General features: G+C 38.1%; 1 protein-coding gene across 1 annotated transcript in view; it reads right to left on the bottom strand.

Annotated features, from left to right (window-relative positions):
• Positions 1–10976, bottom strand: part of zgc:92140 (uncharacterized protein LOC447854 homolog) — a 44486-nt gene extending 33510 nt beyond the window's left edge. The window contains exon 1 of the mRNA XM_052108743.1: positions 10836–10976. The gene's annotated coding sequence lies outside the window, so the exon portion shown is untranslated. The remainder of the gene's footprint in view (positions 1–10835) is intronic.
• Positions 10977–12662: the final 1686 nt, after the last annotated feature.

Raw genomic sequence — 12662 nt, 5'->3', positions numbered from 1 at the left:
ATTCCTTCTGTCTGTCTTAAACAGGATGAGTGAGTAGTTGTTTGTGAGAGGATAGAGGTTTAAATAAAAGCACCACTTTTTAAGAAGGGAATTCTCTAGCCATAAGAAGAGAGGAAGAAAGCAGAAAAGGACTGAGGGGGAGACATAGAGATGACGGTAAAGAGGGCAATGAGACCAAGAAACAGAGTGATAGAGGTGAGGTCAGGGTCAAAGAAAAAGAATGAGAAACTGATTGCAAATGTTTACAAACAGTACTTTAATTCAAAGTCAGGAGATAGAACTATGTACATTTTCTGAAGAAAATGTGATGTGGTTGTCCATGTAATGAAAACATGATCACATGGTAAGTCTGCATATCACTACCTAGTGTTCCAGTACCCTGACATCTGCCCCATTCTGCCTAGTTACTGACAAAGTGCCATCTCTCATCAGACATTTATACAGCAATTGAAGTGTGTTTCCCTATTCCTGCGGTGCAACCGATAGCGTGTTGCGTCAGCAGCGTGGAAGACCCAGGTTTATGACCTGCATTGAAACCAGGAAGTAATCGTGTTTGCATAATCATTGATGAGCATGATTCAGAGGTTTCCCTCCAAGGATACATTGAGTTAAAGAAATACGTAAACAGCGTGTTATAGATCAACTTGCTTTTGGCACCCCTTTGTGCCCCTTTCACCTGGAAACTGGAGCTTACATGTGCCCACACGTTCAACAAAACCTCCGGTTTCAGCCACTGGGCCAGTGCTTCAAATTTGTGATCACAGACAGAGTTTAGCTCAAAATCTTTTAACTCTTTCCAAATTCACTGTGAGATGAGTGTGGTTGTGCTTGGTTGCAAATGTTTCTAATTGGTTGCAGGGTTTTCTTTGGTGGTTGTTAGGGTGTAACTATGTAATATATAGCACACATACAAGGGCTGTTGATTTGGTCAAATTCCATTTGACTTAAGAAAATTATAATTAATATGTATATATATTATTTATACATTTTTTGTAATATCCATTTTGCATACCTATTAATGAAATTCTCTCTCAGCTAAAGTGGTAAATTATACAAGGAATCTTCTAACTTGTTACATTACCAAAATATTTTTTATTTTATTAATAACAGGGCCCAGGGTCATCTATGATTTCGTCAACCAGGTGAAAATCATAGGTCTGACAGCAAAGGACACTTCACCTACTAGGGCTGGGCGATATGACAATATATATCATGGCAATAATATAAACTGTCAATAAATAGAGATTTTGCTATATTGTGTATATTGCATTATGTAAATATACACTGTTTGTCAAATTTAAAAAAAGAAAAGAAAATGATACAAGTATAGTTTTCATTTATAAAGCATTTAATTTATTACAGGGTTATTTTTCCTTCTCCAAAAATAGGCATGGCAATATGACTACTTAATATACTTAACAATTTGTACCCTCAGCCTCAGGCCATCCAAGATGCATCTGAATTTCTTCCTTCCAAGCTCGTTGGTAAGGTCAGATGGAGGAGGAGTCACGAAGCACGTCATAGTTTACAAGAGAAGGATCGCTGTATAAAAGTTGAATTGTCTTTGCTGTAGATTTGTATTTGTATGAGTGTATTGTTTAAAATGGTCGTTTGGCTTATGTATTCTGGATGCTTCAACCTTCAGAAACCCCAAAGGAAATGCACAGCGAGAAAAATATTGACTTTTCATTAATTGCTATACATGATCTGGCTTATCGTGCTGAACATGGGTATCAGTACACCCCTACATTCTTAAATGCATTTGATTTTGCATTGAAAATTAAATTTATTTAAAAAAAGCGAAAAACTTCTAAATTCAAATTGCACTCCAAAAGAAACAAAAAAGCAAACCTATAATAAAGTGATAAAATATATATATATATATATATATATATATATATATATATATATATATATATTTTAAGTAACCACCTTTCCATTTACCGTCAGGCAAGTATCCGTCTAAAAATGCAGGCGGAAAATTACTTCTGATGTGCCAAGCCATCAAAAACGATCCGAAAACCGTGGTTAAAAAAACGAGGTGGGCTAACTGCATTGTTGCACCCCTAGTCCCCACCCAAACATGATATAGTATTACAACACGTGTTTCTGTAAGTAGTAGTCACTTCAAATATATTTTCTATATGTTTCCTCATCGCCCCCATGTTAAAAGTAATTTCTGCACTGCTGCTAACATAACTTTACACTAAGTGTCATCTAATTTTGTTATTTGGCCGTTTTATATTTTCTGTTTACTTTAACGGCCATGTATGAGTGAGAAAATGGTGTAAACTGTGTGACCGCTACAATCTGTAAATTGTTTCAATTTTATTCCTTGCCCCACTGAGATTTAATGCAGATTGCAATAGTTTTAGTTATTCCTGTTAGAAAAACATTTGTGTTTTGACATTCCTCCTTAAAGTGACTTGAATTTTACATTTGTTTCAATTATTTTGTTGTTGGATTTCTAAATGTAGATTACTTTAATTTTATTTTGGGGTGATTTTAAGTAAGAACTTTTACTTAATTAGAGTGGTTTAATTAGAGTAAAAGGAAAGCGCAATCTACATTTTAGCAATCAACAACAAAATAAATTTAACAAATGTAAAATTTAAGTCACTTTCAGGAGGAATATCAAAACATTGTGCAACCTCGAGTTTAGCAGTCCAACATAAAATCTCTCCAAAATAAAATTGTTGGACTGTAAAATGGAGATTACCAGTTAAGACAGGCCGATTTTTGTTGCAGAATAATGCCCTGCAGTGCACAGTTTGTTTCTTGTACATTTGTTTTTCTCTGTAATGTAGAACAGTGTTAGCAATGTTACTTATAACATTCTCAGTCCTAGAATTCAAACTATTTTATGATGCTCCCAAAATATATATTTGTGGCAGCGTGGGCGTGGTCAAGCGCCCGTCCGGGAGAGAAAGCGGTAAGGGCGCTTACACCTGAGCTAGATTGTGTCTAACACCTGTGTCTAATTTCAGTAAGCCTGGGGAGAGCGGCATAAAAAGGCAGCAGCCACAGAGCTGCTGAGTGTGTGACACGTCAGTCCAGTGTTGACGTATGCTGCATGAGAGAACGGCGTGTTGACAGAACTACATATTATTAAGAACTTTATGTTTGAAGAGCGATTCCTGTTTGACTGTGAGCAATGCTGTGTGTCAATTAAAGCCTTACCTCTGTTTTGGAAGCCCTGTTCCCAGTGTCCTCCTTCCCTCCTTAAAGACGAGCTTTACAATATTTAAGTAATTAAATTAATTCATAAACATGCAACGACTAGTCGACTAGGAAAATATTTGGTAGTGGGCAGCCCTAGCGTGCAGTGAACATTTTACACCTGAGGAATTCATCGGCTGTGCCCGTGCTGTTTTTCCAGTAAACTCAGGTATGTGTGAAAACTTTGTCACCATCACACCTCCCTCGGTTTCTGCACCTTCCTCAGCGCTCCACTCCTCATCACCCGATTTCTAATTCACCACACCTGCACTCAATTCACCTGCTCATCACTGCCTGCATATATAACTCACCTTCACACCACTTCACTTTCAAGTCTCACACAAAGGACTCACAGTGTTTATTTACCTGTCTGAATTTGATCATCAATATCAGTTTAGTGCTTACCCTTCTGTTTCAACAGATACCTCTTCATATTGTGACGTTTCTCTTCTGTGTGATATCACCTGTACCACTGTGATCTCACTGTGTAAATCCTGTGAATCTCTTGCCCTTGGTTTCACCAACTACAACTTGTGTGGCTTGAATTCCTGGCAGCCATATTGCCTATATATTTCTGCTAAAGAAAAAGCACAAATAAATAACGCAACGGTATTGCTCCGAAATAATGATGAATTATTTGTAAATTATTTTTTATTGTTTTGAAATTGTTTTGGTTTGTAAACGGCGCTTGGTCTGTGCAAGTTTCTTTGGAAACAATGACGTGCTTCCTGCCTCCTCCACCACATGATGCGTGACCTTACCAACGAGCATACGTCATCCCTCTCATAAGCACACGTCACAGTGATGTATGGAAGCAAACATTTGTAGTAGCACACTTTTCCTCAAGGCACACAATATGAAGTATCATTCAAGTCTGCACTACAAATGGTGTTGAACAAGTTACACCATTTAATACTAAGGGTTAGGGGTTTATTCAAACCTCTTAACCTATATATGAGCAATATTAATGGTGATCTTTCCATTGCCTAACAATACTGGTAATCGCCTGAGCATACAAACCAAGATAGTGTGCACTGCAACCGTGTCTCTCAGAAGTCTCACAGTAAACAGAATTGATCTCTTCATGTCTTTTACTCTCTTGACATACTGTACCACTCAGGGCTGTCTCATCACTGCCTGTATCTGACTGGCTCAAACACTGACTTCAGCCCTCAACAACTGACTTGTGCCTTTCACCTCTACAGTGTGTTTGTGCATGTGAGTGGCTGTTTCATGCTTTGTGCCTAAGCCACTACTGTCAAAGAAGGACACAATGACTCATAAATAACATCTCATATGACTAATGATGTGGAACATTGAGTGCTACTTTTTCTTTTCATATATTAGCATCTACAAAACAACACACCTTTGTGTTTTTCCTTTGTGTGATTACTAATACAGTACCATCTCTCCCCCGGTAAGCGCGCGCACACGCACGCACACACACACACACACGGCTACAGCTTTGTGGGAATTTCCTCAGAGGTCAGGTCTGTATTTTTTCAGTATCCATCTCTATAAAGCTGAAAAGCACCTCCTAATTCTGCCTATAAATATTCATTTCAAATTAGAAAACCATCTATTATATACCAATTCTATGCCTGCTGCCAGATAATTGGTACGTCTGTTTCCTGTAAGTATATACAGCACACAAACAGCTCCGTAGTCTCTATAATGAGCTCTTGAAAGTCTCAAATTGAAAATCCTTCCCATGTGCAAAACTCATTTACATCCCATTACAAAATGTTTACTAATTCAGCAAAATTTTAATAACGTTTAAAAATGTCATGCTTCCTTTAAAATGGCACTGAAGGCAGACAGCACGGTTGTTTCAAACATTTAAAGGAATAGTTCACCAAAAAAAGAAAATACTCTACACTTACCCTGATGCCATCCCAGGTGTGTTTGACTGTCTTTCTCCAGCAGAACACAAATCAAGATTTTCTGAAATTTTTGAAGCTCTGTATGTCCTTATAATGGAAGTAAACAGGTGCCATCGGGCTGCTGGCTATTTGACGGTCCAAAAGGCATATTAGGTAGCATAAAATCACCTCGACCCCAGTCAATCAATTAATATCTTCTGAAGCAAATCGATAGGTTAGTGTAAGAAACAAATTGATAATTAAAACTTTATTAACTTAAAAAAATAAATTGCTTCCTGCCAGCAGTCGACGCATCAGTGATACAAGTACTGACACATTCACGCACGTCATAAGAACGCGCTTTGTATACAACAGAGGAACGAACATCAGGCAAGAGTTTATTTTAAGCAGCATCCCAGCACTGGCCGGAAGCAACGATTTAAAGTTAAAAAAAAAAACATTTTAATGATCGATTTGCTTCAGAAGACATTCATTGATTGACTGGAGTCATGTGGATTACTTTTATGCTGCCTAAATATGCCTTTTGGACCACCAAATAGTCTTCTGATGCAAATAGTCATATAAATCTGGGATGGCATTAGGGTAAGTGAATAATGAGAACATTTTCATTTTTGGGTGAACTATACATTTAAAGGGACAGTTTACAAGAAAATCAATTATTGTCATAATTTACTCACTCTCAAGTTGCTCCATATCTTTATGCCTTTCTTCCATTAAACACAAAAAGGAGACGTTAGAATGTTAGACTCAGTCACCGTTCACTTTAATTTAATACTTTTTGCCAACCATCCAATAAAAGTAAATGGTGACTGAGACTAAAGGCCAAAGTATACTTTGTTTGTCCACATTGGTGATTGCTCCATGCAAAGTATGCGTAACACAAATTTCGTCATAACAGTCCGCGTGGCCCAGCTTTTCTCAACGCACGGACAGCCCTCATCTGTGTGCATCGTCACCATGTGCCTGCAGTTGACTGTACTAAAAGAGTATCGCAAAGCAGTAATAGTGTGCGTGTGACAAACGCCTTCGTATTCGTCAGTAGAATAAGCCTATACTTTGAAAGTCATCCCAGCACAATCCAATCTGGAACATGCAAAAACAAAGTATACCTGGGCCTTAACATTCTGCTCAACTTCTAATTTTGAGTTCCATGGAGCATTTCCCTCTGTCGTAACAGGAAACACAATGGCACCCTGGTGGTAGAAAGATGCTATATTTGATAGGAGCAGAGGTGGACGTTTGATCTGCGTCATTTCAAGACTGTAATTAGCAGTTAGTCATACACAACACACTTCAGCCTGACTTCAACCCCTTGGAAGACAAGTATGACAAATGCACAAACTCAAAATTCATATATGTAACAGTTAAATTACTGCCTATTAGGGGTGCACCGATCGATCATCCACCGATCTAAATTGGCCGATCTTTGTATTAAGTCTGTGATCAGCTGATTGTGCCTAGAATCAGTGCCAATATTTTTTGCAGCATGCAGGGAATCGCTCATACACTGCTACTCTAACGAATGAGTGCTTTCTCAGTTCTTGATGCATGACAGTGTGGCATCAGGAGGGGAAATTCTTGGTAATTCTAACAAAGAGAATCTGAATAATAAATTATAATAAATTCTGTTATTCAGATGAATATGCAGGGTTTTTTTGTGTGTAAGAATTACACGTGTATGAATATTAAGTTGAGTCATTAAGGTAGTAATTCTGACTCGCTGCACGAAGAGGATAAAGAGACTAACGGTATAAACATGCGTATACAAATCTGAGTATATGTGATGTAATGCGAGCCATGACAATCAGACTTTGTGTTGAGTGACTAGGAGCACTCAGCTTCACTCCCTTCAATATGCTCACTCGCGGTGTCAATCATACATGCGCACTCTCCAGGTACTCTCAATATCTCAGTCACTCATCTCAGTGCTATTCTGTGATCAGATTAATGTTGGTCACATTACCACTAATCACAGCAATTACATTTGGACCATAATGGCACCAAGATGCCTTCAAGCATTTGCTTAATAATTAGTTATTTGTGTTACAGCAAAACACCAAAGACAGTAAACAAATCATAGATATTAAGGATTTCTCACTGGAGCAGTTTTAGAGCTTGTAATGGTTATATTTTTCTTATTTTTGAATGTATCTCTGCTGTGTGTGATGCTCTCATGGTTTTTACTTCTTACCAGTATGTCACAATGACCTTTTGATATTGACAACAGAACTATTCATAACCGTTTTAAAACAAATAAATGTAAGCAATTTACAATTAATGTAATTTTAATAACTTTATAAAAAGGTTCCATTTGTTAACATTAGTTAATGCATTAGGTTTCATGAACAAACAATGAACAACATATTTTGTTTTATTATATTATAATGTTAGTTCATAAACTTACAATAGTTAATTGTTAGTTCATATTAATTCATAGTGCATTAGCTAATACAACTTTTGATTTTAAAAATGTATATGTTGTAACTAACATTAAGTGCATTAGTTCCTGTTAACTACAGTAATGTTGTTAAATAATGTTAACAAATTGAAACTTTTTGTAAAGTGTTACCGAAATTTAACTGTGTGGGGCATAAACATATAACTGCACACAATATAACTTGCAAAAGTGTGTTTTTTTTTTTTTTTTTTAAATCAGTAAAGGCTGAAAAATTGGAGCTCAGTATCAGCCTCAAATTTTTGATGGGAATGAAATAGAGTCTGTGAGAGAGAAACTTATCCGTGTCTTCAATGACATGGGCTGTAAAAAGCTATATAAAGCTCTTAGAACACATCTAATTTTCCTCAACTCACGCTGTCATTTCCTGGAAAGATAAGGTTTCACCAGCCAAACGATACAACAACACTTTAACCAACTGTACAACCCACTGAATAGACTGTACATCCATCCCTCACAGTCATTGTAGGTTGTCATTTTATTCATGAGACATAGAAGAATCAATAAAGTTAATATAATTGACATCAAACCTGGTGCGATGCTTCATTTTTGTATATACGAAAACGCAAATGAGATTTGAGAGCTAAATTACGGTCTACTCCATACACTAAGCTATTGTACAGCTTTGTAAGACTTGGAACAAAGTGTAATGGTCATAGACTTACTTTATAATACTTTTATAGTCATTTTTGAAGCTCAATAGTTCCCATCTTCTTCACTATCATTGACAAAAAAAGAGCCCCAGAACATTCTGCAGAACATTTCCGTTTTTGTTCCGCAAAAGAAAGTAAGTCATACAAGTTTGGAATGGCATGGGTGAGTAAATGACGACAGAGTTTTCCACATCACCACATACTGCAAAATAGTCTCAGATGTGGTTATGCTGTCAGCATGAAGAGTCAGTGTTCTAAAAAGCAAAAGTTGCAACACCACACACCTGTTATCATAAACACAACACACAGTACTCCGACACTGACACAGGGCCCTCCCACATAGACCTCCAGTCACTATGGTAACCTCCTCTCTGAATGATGACACCCTGACATTGCATCATAACCCTGTGAGCTAACTGGGTTGCTTTCTCGAGTCCCATGAACCGAGGGAGAAACTGAATAAAAGAGACCAAGCAAGAGATGGTTGCTGTGGCTGTGAAGTGACCGAGAGGAAGCATCACAATCGCTATTAATAGCCATTCTGCCTTTTCAGTCACCAGAACAAAAGCCATATGTGCGCAGAGCATCACGTACCGCTCATGGATGAGAGAGACAGATGGAGGTGTCAGACTGATGAGAGACCCAGCCATGTTCCCTATAGGTTCCTTACAGGCCAAGCAAAACACATAGTGTACACAGCTCCACCTAGACTTAAAGAAATGTTCCAGATTCAAAACAATTTAAGCTCAATTAACAGCATTTGAGGAATAATGGTTTTATAACCATTTCGTGGACCCCCCAATAAATTTCAATTCATCCTGTTTGTTTAAAAAAGGCAAACATCTTGGAAGTGAATGGGCCATTTAATAACTATTACAATTCACACAGTTTCAAAAGTATAGCAACAAGACACAAACATAATACATTTTAACTGTAATGAAAGCAGAGATTTAATGGCATGTTACGTGGTCATGACAACAAATTTAGGAGGAACACCCCAACATTGTCCCCCTCACCATTCTAAACAGCACTGTGCCAGCAGTGGAGTCATTCAGGTTCCTGGGCACTACCATCTCATAGCACCTGAAGTGGGAGACACACATTGACTCCATTGTGAAAAAGGCCCAGCAGAGGTTGTACTTCCTTCGCCAGTTGAGGAAGTTCAACCTGCCACAGGCGCTGCTGGTACAGTTCTACACAGCAGTCATTGAGTCTGTCCTCTGCACTTCAATAACTTTCTGGTTTGGTGCAGCTACGAAATCAGACATCAGAAGACTACAGAGGACAGTTCGGACTGCTGAGAGGATTATTGATTGCCCACTGCCCTCCCTTCAAGAACTGTACACTTCCTGAGTGAGGTAAAAGGCTGGAAAAATTACTCTGGACCCCACTCACCCTGCCCAATACCTTTTTGAACTGTTGCCTTCTGGCCGACGCTTCAGAGCTCTGAGCACCAGAACCGTCAGACACAGGAACAGTTTTTTCCCTCAGGCTATCCATCTCATGAACAGTTAAATTGCCCCATTGAGCAATAATTATGTGCAATACGCTGTTTTAGTCTATTTATATTATCCAACATATCCACTTCTGCCATTACATACATTGCACTGTACATAATATACTGTATTTTTATTCTTTACATAACAGATTTGCACTATGTGTGTGTATGTGGGTATGTATGAAGGTGAGTACATGTACGTATATGTATAATTATTTATTTGTATTATTCTTTTTTGTTTTTAATTATCCATGTCTTGCTGCTGTTTTTGTATTGTTGTACACTGGAAGCTCCTGTCACCAAGACAAATTCCTTGTATGTGTAAGCATACTTGGCAATAAAGCTGATTCTGATTCTTATACTTTTGAAACTTTTATAGACTGGCCCCATTCACTTCCATTGTAAGTGCCTTAGCTTTAACCTTTTTTTGTTTTTCTTCAATAAACAAGCTATGAGTCGAAACTATGTATGTGGTAATCAACATTATGCCACAAATGCTGTCGGTTGAGCCTTACTTAAAACCGGAATCATTCCTTTACACGTGTTTCCCATAATGCTAAATAGTGACAATTCTGCAAATATGGAAGCACTGTGACAGAACGACACACACAGCTGCGTCCAGCTGCGCCAAGGCAGAGACAGAGGGCGCATTGTCTGCCCGCAGGACAGTGGACACACACGTACATTAGTGCATGCATGCCAGCCCAGGTGTCTTTTTGTTTTCATGGGGGTGGGGGGTCAATAAATGTCCATGAAATGCGACAGAAATCTCACAAAAACCAGCCATTGTTGCAACATCCATCTCCCCTACCCCCCAGGCTGTCTAAAAATCTAGTGAGCTGCCAACATTATTTTGGAGAATCCAATTTTGTATCTATCTTTGCAGCTCACTCGGTTTTAAGACGGCCGACTGTGCAGGAATGATTAATTGCTTTTCAAAGATCAGATCGAACTGATCATCCACGAAAAGAGAAGAGCCAGCCAGGCAGAAGTGGGAAAAGCCAAGAGTCGATTCGCCAAAGACCAGCAACAAAGACACGCAAGCGGCTTGAACGTACGACGAAAGCACTCCCTAAATGCTCGCAGAAATCCCGTTCAAAATGCATAAATTACAGTTAAGCACTCACTTGTTAGAAGTGACCCGCTCGGTCCACTGGCGGCAGCTCACGCTCACTCTCTCGGACGGGCGGACGAGGAATAAGCGCTGGCTGGGCCGGCTCTAGTGATGTGGACCGCTGGCTGATAGCCCGTACTTCTGATTTGCTCGAGGAAATGCAGCCATCTTGGTGATGGCTCGTGTGGCAAACCAACCACACGCCTAGACGCATGAGGGGAGGAACTATTCAAATTATCCTGAAAATTTTCCCCACATCAACCCCAGTTGCATGTCTTAAAAAAGGAGCTTTATTAGTATAATGATGCTTTCTTTATAAATAATTGCTCAAGACAAGAAATTATACGAAGCGTTTACCAATATTATGTAATAAAATCTATGTAAACCCTGTATATTTGTCAATTATTTATTTACAATAATGTTAAATTCGTTAACAAATAGTTTAAAACTTTTATGAACTAACAATGAACACTTTGCTAGCCTACTTTTACAGCACTTATTAATCTTGGTAAGTGTTAAATTTCAACAAATACGAATGCATATCAAATTAAAAGTTGTGAACGTCAACAGCACAGCATTATGAACTAACAATGACATTTAGATTTTTAAAAACTTACATTAAAGGGGTCATGACATACCTTTTTACATTATTTAAATGTTCCTTGAGGTTCATTATAATATTAGTAACAAATTTGTAAAAAAAAAAAAAAAAAAAGAAGAAGTAAAAAATTTTTTTTTAATATATATATATGCCTATACACCTGAGTTCGAATCCAGGGCATGCTGAGTGACTCCAGCCAGGTCTCCTATGCAACCAAATTGGCCCAGCTGCATGGGAGGGTAGAGTCACACCGGGTAGCCTCCTCGTGGTCGCTATAAAGTGGTTCTAGCTCTCGGTGGGGCCCCTGGTGAGTTGTGCATGGATGCCACGGAGAATAGCGTGAAGTCTCCACATGCGGTATGTCTCCGTGGTAATGCGCTTAATAAACCACGTGATAAGATGCGCGGATTTACGGTCTCAGACGCTGAGGCAACTGAGATTTCTCCTCTGCCACCAGCATTGAGGTGAGTCACTATGCCACCATGAGGACTTAGAGCACACTGGGAATTGGACATTCCAAATTGGGGAGAAATGGGAGAAAAAATGTTTGATTGGCTCTTTGCTCTTGACCTGCAAAGACTATTTAGCAGAGACAGGCCACTTCTATTAAATGAATGGGAGACATTGGAATGCTTAATGGTCAAAGGATGTAGGAATGAAGTCTTCCACCATACAGGTAAAAGAGCAAATCACCTTTTAGATACAGATATTGCCTGCTAATGGAAAACATATATATTTTTTTTTTTTAGCTTAAACTGAGGGAAAGAAGTACAATTTATGATAGCAGTGTTTTCAGATTTTACTGCTGATTTTAAATATGTTCTTTATATGTAATATTGACCAACCATTTTGGAGATTTTGGTCTTTCATAATTCAAGTAGATAGTAGCTTCCCTTGTATGCCACTTGTTGGTATAAAAAAAATTATTGACGTTTTGAGTTCTGAAAGTTAGTGTTTTTATAGTACAATGAGCTCATATGCCAAAAAACAAGGACAATTTGATTCCTCATGTCATGACCCCTTTAACCAAGATTAATAAATGCTGTCAAAATATAGTTCATTGTTAGTTCATTTGACCTAATACATTAACTAATGTTAACAAATGGTACCTTATTGAAAAGTGTTACCGTTTTTTGTGTACTTGTTCCTATGCATAGATTACTTCTAAGCTAAACTTCTCAGTGAACTCAACACTTTTCAATTTCATTACAAAATTGACAAAAAAAGTGAGATTCAATA

The sequence above is a fragment of the Xyrauchen texanus genome, chromosome 37 (assembly GCF_025860055.1).
Source record: "Xyrauchen texanus isolate HMW12.3.18 chromosome 37, RBS_HiC_50CHRs, whole genome shotgun sequence".
In the NCBI taxonomy this organism is placed as follows: domain Eukaryota; kingdom Metazoa; phylum Chordata; class Actinopteri; order Cypriniformes; family Catostomidae; genus Xyrauchen; species Xyrauchen texanus.
Note: the sequence above shows the minus strand (reverse complement) of the source record. Positions and strands in the feature narration are given on the sequence as shown.